A 12,071-nucleotide genomic window follows, 5' to 3' on the forward strand; every position below is an offset into this window, starting at 1 on the left:
CTCCCCAAGGAGAAGTGGTTTAAATATGATCCTCCCATAGAAGTAAAAGTAGTTGCACCAATTAAAGTTGAAGAAAAGACTATTACTTATAATGATCCTATTGTTCCCACTTCTTATGTTGAGAAACCACCTTTCACTGTTAGGATAAAGGATCATGCTAAAGCTTAAACTGTGGTTCGTAAAAGCAATATTAAAACATATACACCTCCTGAGCAAGTGAAAGTTGAACCTAATATTGCTATTGTTAAAGATCTCTTGTCTGATAATATAGATGGGCATGTTATTTATTTCTGTGATGAAACTACTAGAATTGCTAAACCCCGTGATACAGATAAACCTAGACCTGTGGTAGGCATGCCTGTTATTTCTGTTAAAATAGGAGATCATTGTTATCATGACTTATGTGATATGGGTGCTAGTGCTAGTGCAATACCTATTGACTTATACAAAGAGAATATGCAAGACATTGCACCTGTTGAGTTAGAAGATATTGATGTCACAATTAAACTTGCTAATATAGATACTATTTCACCAATGGGAATTGTTAGAGATGTTGAAGTCTTGTGTGGGAAAACTAAATATCCTGCTGATTTTCTTGTTCTTGGTTCCCCACAAGATAGCTTATGTCCCATTATATTTGGTAGACCCTTCTTAAATACTGTTAATGCTACCATAGATTGCAAAAGAGATGTTGTTACTGTCGGTTTAGATGATATGACTCATGAATTTAATTTTTCTAAATTTAGTAGACAACATCGTGAAGAAGAATTACCTAGTAAAGATGAAATTATTGGTCTTGCCTCTATTGCCGTACCTCCTAGTGATCCTTTAGAACAATATTTGCTAGACCATGAAAATGATATGTTTATGAATGAAAGAAGGGAATTAGATGAAGTATTATTTAAACAGGAACCTATTCTGAAACATAATTTACATGTTGAAATCCTAGGAGATCCTCCTCCACCCAAGGGTGATCCCGTGTTTGAGCTTAAACCGTTACCGGATACTCTTAAATATGCTTATCTTGATGAGAAAAAGATATACCCTGTTATTATTAGTGCTAACCTTTCAGAACATGAAGAAGAGAGATTATTGAAAATTCCGAAGAAGCACCGTGCTGCTATTGGGTATACGCTTGATGATCTTTAGGGCATTAGTCCCACTCTATGCCAACATAAAATTAATTTGGAAGAAGATGGTAAACCAGTTCGTGATCATCAACGCCGGCTGAATCCTAAAATGAAAGAAGTGGTAAGAAAGGAGATACTAAAGCTCCTTGAGGCAGGTATAATTTACCCCGTTGTTGATAGTCAGTGGGTAAGCCCTGTCCATTGTGTCCCTAAGAAGGGATGTATTAATGTTGTTCCTAATGATAAAGATGAATTGATTCCTCAAAGAATTATTACTGGTTATAGGATGGTAATTGATTTCCGCAAATTAAATAAGGCTACTAAAAAAGATCATTACCCCTTACCTTTTATCGATCAAATGCTATAAATATTATCCAAACATACACATTTTTCTTTCTAGATGTTATTCTGGTTTCTCTCAAATACCTATGTTAGCCAAAGATCAATCAAAGACTACTTTTACATGCCCTTTTGGTACTTTTGCTTATAGACGTATGCCTTTTGGTACTTTTGCTTATAGACGTATGCCTTTTGGTTTATGTAATGCACCTGCTACCTTTGAAAGATGCATGATGGCTATATTCTCTGACTTCCGTGAAAAGATTTGTGAGGTTTTCATGGATGACTTTTCCGTCTATGTATCTTCTTTTGATGATTGCTTGAGCAACCTTGATCAAGTTTTGCAGAGATGTGAAGAAACTATCTTGTCCTGAATTGGGAAAAGTGCCACTTTATGGTTAATGAGGGTATTGTCTTGGGGCATAAAGTTTCTGAAAGAGGTATTGAAGGTGATAAAGCCAAGGTTGGTGCTATTGAAAAGATGCCATGTCCCAAGGACATCAAAGGTATAAGAAGTTTCCTTGGTCATGCCGGGTTTTATAGGAGGTTCATTAAGGACTTCGTGAAAAAATTTCGGCCCCTGACTAATTTATTACAAAAAGATATAGCATTTGTCTTTGATGATGATTGTGTAGAAGCATTTGAAATACTTAAGAAAGCATTGAGCTCTGCACCTATTGTTCAGCCACCTGATTGGAATTTACCCTTTGAAACTATGTGTGATGCTAGTGATTATGCTGTAGGTGTTGTTCTAGGACAAAGAGTTGATAAGAAACTAAATGTTATTCAATATGCTAGTAAAACTCTAGACAATGCTCAAAGAAATTATGCAACTACTGAAAAATAATTCTTAGCAGTTGTATTTGCTTGTGATAAGTTTAGACCCTATATTGTTGATTCTAAAGTAACTATTCACACTGATCATGCTGCTATTAAATATCTTATGGAAAAGAAAGATGCTAAACCTAGACTTATTAGATGGGTTCTCTTGCTTCAAGAATTTCATTTACATATTGTTGATATAAAAGGAGCTGAGAACCCCGTTGCACACAACTTGTCTAGGTTAGAAAATGTGCTTGATGACCCACTACCTATTGATGATAGCTTTCCTGATGAGCAATTAAATGTCATAAATGCTTCTCATACTGCTCCATGGTATGTTGATTATGCTAATTACATTGTTGCTAAGTTTATACCACCTAGTTTCACATACCAGCAAAAGAAAAAGTTCTTCTATGATTTGAGGCATTACTTTTGGGATGACCCACATCTTTATAAAGAAGGAGTAGATGGTGTTATTAGACGTTGTGTACCTGAGCATGAACAGGAACAGATCCTACGCAAGTGTCACTCCGAAGCTTATGGAGGGTGCCATGCTGGATATAGAACTGCACATAAGGTACTACAATCTGGTTTTTATTGGCCTACTCTCTTGAAGGATGCCCATAAGTTTGTCTTATCTTGTGATGAATGTCAAATAATTGGTAATATTAGTAGATGTCAAGAAATGCCTATGAATTACTCACTTGTTATTGAACCATTTGATGTTTGGGGCTTCGACTATATGGGACCTTTTCTTTCCTCTAATGGTTATACACATATTTTAGTTGCTGTTGATTACATTACTAAGTGGGTAGAAGCTATTCCAACTAGTAGTGCTGATCATAACACTTCTATTAAAATGCTTAAAGAAGTTATCTTTCCAAGGTTTGGAGTCCCTAGATATTTAATGACTGATGGTGGTTCACATTTTAATCATGGTGCTTTCCGTAAAATGCTTGCTAAATATGATGTTAATCATAGAATTGCATCCCATTATCACCCTCAGTCTAGTGGTCAAGTAGAATTGAGTAATAGAGAACTCAAATTAATTTTGCAAAGTACTGTTAATAGGTCCAGAAAGAATTGGTCCAAGAAACTTGATGATGCATTATGGGCCTATAGAACTGCATATAAAAATCCTATGGGTATGTCTCCGTATAAAATGGTCTATGGAAAAGCATGTCACTTACCTCTCGAACTAGAACACAAGGCTTATTGGGCTATTAAAGAACTAAATTATGATTTTAAACTTGCTGGTGAGAAGTGGTTATTTGATATTAACTCACTTGATGAATGGAGAACCCAAGCCTACGAAAATGCCAAGTTGTTTAAAGAAAAGGTTAAAAGGTGGCATGATAAAAGAATACAAAAGCGTGAGTTTAATGTAGGTGATTATGTATTGCTATACAACTCTCGTTTAAGATTTTTTGCCGGAAAACTTCTCTCTAAATGGGAAGGTCCCTACGTTATCGAGGAGGTCTACCGTTCCGGTGCCATAAAAATCAATAACTTCGAAGGCACAAATCCAAAGGTGGTAAATGGTCAAAGAATCAAACACTATATCTTAGGTAATCCCATAAATGTTGAAACCAATGTTATTGAAACTATAACCCCGGAGAAATACATAAGGGACACTTTCCGAAACGTTTCAGACTCCCAAAAGGAATAGGTATGTGGTACGGTAGGTAAACCGACTCCAAAACAGTTTTAAGGCAGTATTTGTCTATTTTGGAATATTTAGAAAAATAGATAAATAAGCAGCAGTTCGGAAAGGACACGAGGGCTCCACGAGGGTGGAGGGCGCGCCCTACCCCCTGGGCGCGCCCCCTACCTCGTGGGCACCTCGTGTGCTCTCCGGACTCTGTTTTATTGTAGGACACGTATTTTGGTTGGTAAAAATTCATTATATAACCTCCCGGGAGTTTTGACTCCTGTATCACGCAAATATCTCTTGTCTTTGTTTTGAGTTGTCTTGCTGCAAACAGAGCAACATGTCATCCCAGGATTCGGAAGGAGAAAGCTATGTGGCTGATTACCTCGTAGATCCTAAAGTCTATGGGGATGTGGAGCACGGTGGTTGGACTACAGAAGAAGAAGAGGACTATGAACCCAAGGGAAAGGAGGAGACGAGCTCAGATGAAGATGAAGTCCCACTACCTCGACCCGGGGACATGCATGTGGAGTTCAAAAAGTCAAGCCTCCCGGATAGGGTAAAGAAACCTAAGATCGAGTTTATCCCTTTTCGCCTCTTGCAGGAGAACAAGCAGGAACTATGCAAAAAGATACTGAGCTTGGAGCAGGAGATCGAGGACCTAAGGGACCAAAATTCTATCCTCAAACGCAAATTAAGGAAGAAGCCCATGCCATCAACAACATCACCACCGTCTCCTCCAACAAAAAAGAATTGAGTATCTGGTTTGGGCACTCCACTTGGAAACCGCCAAGCTTGGGGGAGTGCCCCGGTATCATATCACCATCACTTTTATCTTTATCGTTTTTCTTAGTACGATCGTTTTGGTAATATTTTGATCTAGTAGAATAAAAGTTATTAGTATGATCTAGATGTGAGTTTTGCTTTATTATGCTTCTATGTAATCGAGTTCGTGAGCTATATAATAAATATTAGTGTTGAGTCAAGGGCTTGATTATTTTGCCATGATCCTAAGTGAATAAAGGAAAAGAGAAAGAAATAAAAAGAAACAAAGAGATCATGTGACTCTTATGGAGAGTAATGAGCTCACATAGAAAGAGTATGATGAATAAAAGTTATTGAGGTTGACAAACATAGTTTTGGTCATCGTTGCAATTAATAGGAAGTAATAAAGAAAGAGAGGTCTTCACATATAAATATACTATCTTAGACATCTTTTATGATTGTGAGCACTCATTAAAATATGACATGCTAAAGAGTTGACATTGGACAAGGAAGACAACATAATGGGTTATGTTTTCTTACATCTGAGATAAATTATATTGTCTTGGATGCTCCAACATGTTGAGCTTGCCTTTCTCCCTCATGCTAGTCAAATTCATTGTACCAAGTAGAGATACTACTTGTGCTTCCAAATACCCTTAAACCAGTTTTGCCATGAGAGTCCACCATACCTAACTATGGATTGAGTAAGATCCATCAAGTAAGTTGTCATCGGTGCAAGCAATAAAAATTGCTCTCTAAATATGTATGATTGATTGGTGTGGAGGAAATAAGCTTTATACGATCGTGTGATATGGAAGTAATAAAAGCGACAGACTGCATAATAAAGGTCCATATCACAAGTGGCAATATAAAGTGAGGTTCTTTCACATTAGAATTTTGTGCATCCAACCATAAAAGCGCATGACAACCTCTGCTTCCCTCTGTGAAGGGCCTATATTTTACTTTTATCTCCTAAGCTGCAAAAGAGTCATGGTGATCTTCACCCTTCCTTTTTACATTTTATCCTTTGGCAAGCACAATATGTTGGAAAGATCCCGGTATATATGGCTAATTGGATGTGGGTTTTCATGAACTATTACTGTTGACATTACCCTTGAGGTAAAATGTTGGGAGGCAAAACTATAAGCCCCTATCTTTCTCTGTGTCTGATTAAAACTCCATACCCATAAGTATTGCGTGAGTGTCAGCAATTGTGAAAGACTATATGATAGTTGAGTATGTGGACTTGCTGAAAAGATCTTATACATTGACTCTTTCCTATGTTATGATAAATTGCAATTGCCTCAATGACTGAGATTATAGTTTGTCAGTTTTCAATGAAGTTTACGATTCATACTAGATATTGTGATTGAGTTATTACTCTAGCATAAGATGTCATATGACAAGAATTATATAAGTTGCTGTTCTAAGAATGATCATGATGCCCTCATATCCGTATTTTTATTTTATCGACACCTTCATCTCTAAACAGGTGGACATATTTTTCGATTTCGGCTTTTCGCTTGAGGACAAGCGAGGTCTAAGCTTGGGGGAGTTGATACGTCCATTTTGCATCATGCTTTTATATCAATATTTATTGCATTATGGGCTGTTATTACACATTATGTCACAATACTTATGCCTATTCTCTCTTATTTTACAAGGTTTACATAAAGAGGGCGAATGCCGGCAGCTGGGATTCTGGTTGGAAAAGGAGCAAATATTAGAGACCTATTCTGCACAGCTCCAAAAGTCCTGAAACTTCACGGATGATGTTTTCCAAATATATAAAAAACATTGAGCGCAAGAACTTCACCAGGGGGGCCACACCCTGCCCACGAGGGTGGGGGGCGCGCCCTACCCCCTAGGCGCGCCCCCTACCTCATGGGCCCCCTGGTGGCCCTCCGGTGACCATCTTCTGCTATATGGACTCTTTTGATGGGAAAAAAATCATAAGCCATCTTCTCGGACGAAACTCTGCCGCCACGAGGCGGAACCTTGGCGGAGCCAATCTAGGGTTCTGGTGGGGCTGTTCTGCCGCTGAAACTTCCCTCCCGGAGGGGGAAATCATCGCCATCGTCATCACCAACGCTCCTTTCATCAGGAGAGGGCAATCTCCATCAACATCTTCATCAGCACCATCTCATCTCAAAACCCTAGTTCATCTGTTGTATCCAATTCTTGTCTCCAAATCCGGGATTGGTGCTAGTAGGTTGCTAGTAGTGTTAATTACTCCTTGTAGTTGATGCTAATTGGTTTAATTGGTGGAAGATCATATGTTCAGATCCTATATGCACATTAATACCCCTCTGATTATGAACATGTTTATGCTTTGTGAGTAGTTACTTTTGTTCCTGAGGACATGGGAGAAGTCTTGCTATTAGTAGTCATGTGAATTTGGTATTCGTTCGATATTTTGATGAGATGTATGTTGTCTCTCCTCTAGTGGTGTTATGTGAACGTTGACTACATGACACTTCACCATTGTTTGGGACTAGAGGAAGGCATTGGGAAGTAATAAGTAGATGATGGGTTGCTAGAGTGACAGAAGCTTAAACCCTAGTTTATGCGTTGCTTCGTAAGGGGCTGATTTGGATCCATATGTTTCATGCTATGGTTAGGTTTACCTTAATACTTTTGTTGTATTTGCGGATGCTTGCAATAGAGGTTAATCATAAGTGGGATATTTTTCCAAGTAAGGGCAGTACCCAAGCACCTGTCCACCCACATACCAAATTATCAAAGTACCGAACGCGAATCATATGAGCGTGATGAAAACTAGCTTGACGATATTCCCATGTGTCCTCGGGAGCGCTTTACATCATATAAGAGTTTGTCCAGGCTTGTCCTTTGCTACAAAAGGATTGGGCCACCTTGCTGCACTTTATTTACTTTTGTTACTTGTTGCTCGTTACAAATTATCCTATCACAAAACTATCTGTTACCACTTATTTCAGTACTTGCAGATAACACCTTGCTGGAAACTACTTGTCATTTCCTTCCGCTCCTCGTTGGGTTCGACACTCTTACTTATCGAAAGGACTACGATAGATCCCCTATACTTGTGGGCCATCACATATCGCGCGGGAAAAGACCCGGCCGCGCCGTTTTAGTCGGGATTACCGGATTACTAGTAGTAGTATCGATGGATTGCGCGAAGCAACACGTTTTTTTAGGGGGGTGAAGCACCTAGTTTAAAAGGAAAAAAGGCGGTACACTCACAGCACCCCTGTCGCGGTCGCATTGCACCCAACACACGTTCGGTCCTGCACACGGCTCATGCAAACGGAACGCGCTTCGGCTTGCCTCTTCACTGACATGTGGGACTGCACTTGGAGAAACCGACCATGCGCCACCCCCCCCCCGCCGCCGCCCACCGCGCGAAAATCCTCCCCCCCACCCAAAAATTCCCCCCAAATCCTAGATTCAACCGCCCTTCGGCCAACTAGCTGATACGTCTCCGTCGTATGTATAATTTTTGATTGTTCCATGCCAACATTATACAACTTTCATATACTTTTGGCAAGTTTTTATACTATTTTTGGGGACTAACATATTGATCCAGTGCCCAGTGCCAGTTCTTGTTTGTTGCATGTTTTTTGTTTCGCATAAAATCCATATCAAATAGAGTCCAAACGGAATAAAAATAGACGGAGAATATTTTTGTAATATTTGTGAAATATGGGAAGAAGAATCAACACGAGAAGGTGCCCGAGGGGGCCACGAGGCAGGGGGCGCCCCTGACCCTCGTGGTCCCCCCGTAAGGCGGTTGCTTCTCTTCTTTGGCCGCAAGAAAGCTAATTATCAAAGAAAAATCTGGGCGAAGGTTTCAATCCAATCGGAGTTACGGATCTCCGGATATATAAGAAACGGTGAAAGGGCAGAATCTAGAACGCAGAAACAGAGAGAGACAGAGAGACATATCCAATCTCGGAGGGGCTCTCGGGCCTCCGCCTCCATGGAGGCCATGCACCAGAGGGGAAACCCTTCTCCCATCTAGGGAGAAGGTCAAGGAAGAATAAGAAGGAGGGGGTCTCTCTCCCCCTCGCTTCCGCTGGCGCTGGAACGCCGCCGGGGGCCATCATCATCACCGCAATCTATACCAACACCTTCGCCATCTTCACCGACATATCCATCACCTTCCCCCCTCTATCTACAGCGGTCCACTCTCCCGCAACCCGCTGTGCCCTCTACTTGAACATGGAGCTTTATGCTTCATATTATTATCCAATGATGTGTTGCCATCCTATGATGTCTGAGTAGATTTTCGTTGTCCTATCGGTAATTGGTGAATTGCTATGATTGGTTCAATTTGCTTGTGGTTATGTTGTTGTCCTTTGGTTCCCATCATATGAGCGCGCGCGTGGATCACACCATAGGGTTAGTTGTATGTTGATAGGACTATGTATTGGAGGGCAAGAGTGACAGAAGCTTCAACCTAGCATAGAAATTGATGCATACCGGATTGAAGGGGGACCAATATATCTTAATGCTATGGTTGGGTTTTACCTTAATGAACGTTAGTAGTTGCGAATGCTTGCTAATAGTTCCAATCATAAGTGCATAGAATTCCAAGCCAGGGATGACATGCTAGTAGTGGCCTCTCCCACATAAAACTTGCTATCGGTCTAATAAAGTAGTCAATTGCTTAGGGACAATTTCGCAACTCCTACTACCACTTTTCCACACTCGCTATACTAACTTTATTTCTTCTTTACCTAAACAGCCCCTACTTTTTATTTACGTGCACTTTATATTCTTGCAAACCTATCCCGTTACACCTACAATGTACTTCTAGTTTTATACTTGTTCTAGGTAAAGCGAACGTCAAGCGTGCGTAGATTTGTATCGGTGGTCGATAGAACTTGAGGGATTATTCGTTCTACCTTTAGCTCGTCCTTGTGTTAGACACTCTTACTTATCAAAAAAGGCTACAATTGATCCCCTATACTTGTGGGTTATCAAGACCTTTTTCTGGCGCCGTTGCCGGGGAGCCATAGCGTGGGGTGAATATTCTCGTGTGTGCTTGTTTGCTTTATCACTAAGTAATTTTTATTTGCTGTTCTTAGTTGTTCTCTATCTTTAGTTATGGATATGGAACACGAAATACCAAAAAAATTAGTTTTACTTGCTACTCATGGAGATGGGGAACCTCCTAAAACCCTCGATGCTGGTTATGTGAAAAATATTATGTACTACTTTGATAATCCTGAGAAAACCCCATTCAATTATGTAATGGGAGACACGTTGGATCAACGTGAATACTTTAGGGATTATCGCTTGACTCAAAAAGGGAAACTATTATGGGATCAAATTCATATGTTGCATTGGTATGCTCGGGAACTATGCTTGAGATATGACTATACTTGTTGCTCTAGGATGAAGGCTCCACACCTTCCCTTTTCATGCAAATTTAATGATGATAAAACCTTGGCTTCTTATCCTAATGTTATATATGATTACTATGATGTGGAACAAATAGAATAATTTGTTGCTTTTATGGGTGCTTATGATATTGAGTCTTTGTTTAAAGAGTGTGAAAACCTTGATGATGTTGTTTACAGACCTGAAAATTTTGCTATACTTAAATATTGCTATGAGAATTATAAATTCAATTCTGATATTGATGATTTTATTGAGAGAGTCTCCGCTGTCCAAGAAGAGACTAATATTTCGCAGGAGTCTATGGAAGAAGGAATTGATGAAACTGTGGGCTCATTGGATGAAAAAGACGAGGAGGAGAGCGAAGAACAAAAGGAGGAAGAGTGGATTGATCACCTGTGCCCACCTTCTAATGAGAGTAACTCTTCAACTCATACATTATTTAATTTCCCTTCATGCTTATTGAAGGATGATTGCTATGATGATTGTTATGATCCCGTTGATTCTTTTGAAATATCCCTTTTTAATGATGCTTGCTATGCTTGTGGCCAAGATGCCAATATGAATTATGCTTATGGAGATGAACTTTCTATAGTTACTTATGTTAAACATGAAATTGTTGCTATTGCACCCACGCATGATAGTCCTATTATCTTTTTGAATTCTCCCAACTACACTATATCGGAGAAGTTTACCCTTATTAAGGATTATATTGATGGGTTGCGTTTTACTATTACACATGATGATTTTGATAGATATAATATGCATGTGCTCGCTGCTCCTACTTGCAATTATTATGAGAGAGGAACTATATCTCCACCTCTCTATGTTTCTAACATGCTAAAATTGCAAGAAACTGTTTATATATTATGCATTGGCCTTTACTTTATGTGCATGAATTGTTCTTGTATGACATGCCGATACATAGGAAGAGAGTTAGACTTCATTATTACTTGATATATGTTGCTTTGTGCTCACTACTAAATGCCAAATCATTGCTAATTCAAATTGTCTTTGATATACCTTGGGATCCGGGTGGATCCATTACTTGAGCACTATATGCCTAGCTTAATGGCTTTAAAGAAAGCGCTGCCAGGGAGACAACTCGGAAGTTTTAGAGAGTCATTTATTTCGGTTTTGTGCTTTTATCAGGTTTAGAAATAAAAATAATGTGCCAAGGTTTGCCTTTAGGATGTTTTAGATTACTTGTTGGTTTGTATGGTGCAGGACAGAAACTTTGGCTGTAGTGCGCGATTTTACATTTTTTACTGCAACGTCAAATGGTTCTGAAACTTTTTGCACTGTCTTTCTATAATTTTTTTAATTTTTCCTAATTGTGGTAGAAGTTTTGGAGTACCAGAGGTATGGTGAATGTTTAGATTTTTACAGACTGTTCTGTTTTAGACAGATTCTGTTTTTGATGCATAGTTTGCTTGTTTTGATGAAACTATCGATTTATATCAGTGTATTAAGCCATGGAAAAGTTATATTACAGTAGCTACAATGCAAAAACAAAATAGGAATTGGTTTGAAACAGTATTTAGAGTAGTGATTTGCTTTATTATACTAACGGGTCTTACCAAGTTTTTTTGTTGAGTTTTGTGTGGATGAAGTGTTCGAAGATCGAGGAGGTCTCGATGTGAGGAGAAGGAGGAGAGGCAAGAGCTCAAGCTTGGGAATGTCCAAGGCAAACCAAGTAAATATTCAAGGATACTCAAGCGTCTAAGCTTGGGGATGCCCCACAAGGCATCCCATCTTTCTTCAACAAGTATCGGTATGTTTTCGGATTCGTTTCGTTCATGCGATATGTGCAAATCTTGGAGTGTCTTTTGCATTTACTTTTCATTTTTATTTTATGCACCATGCTGGTATGAGATAGTCCTTGGTTGGTTTATAGAATGCTCTTTGCACTTCACTTAAATCTTTTGAGTATGGCTTTATAGAATGCTTCATGTGCTTCGCTTATATCAATTGAAGTTTGG

The sequence above is a fragment of the Triticum aestivum genome, chromosome 7A (genome assembly GCF_018294505.1).
Source record: "Triticum aestivum cultivar Chinese Spring chromosome 7A, IWGSC CS RefSeq v2.1, whole genome shotgun sequence".
In the NCBI taxonomy this organism is placed as follows: domain Eukaryota; kingdom Viridiplantae; phylum Streptophyta; class Magnoliopsida; order Poales; family Poaceae; genus Triticum; species Triticum aestivum.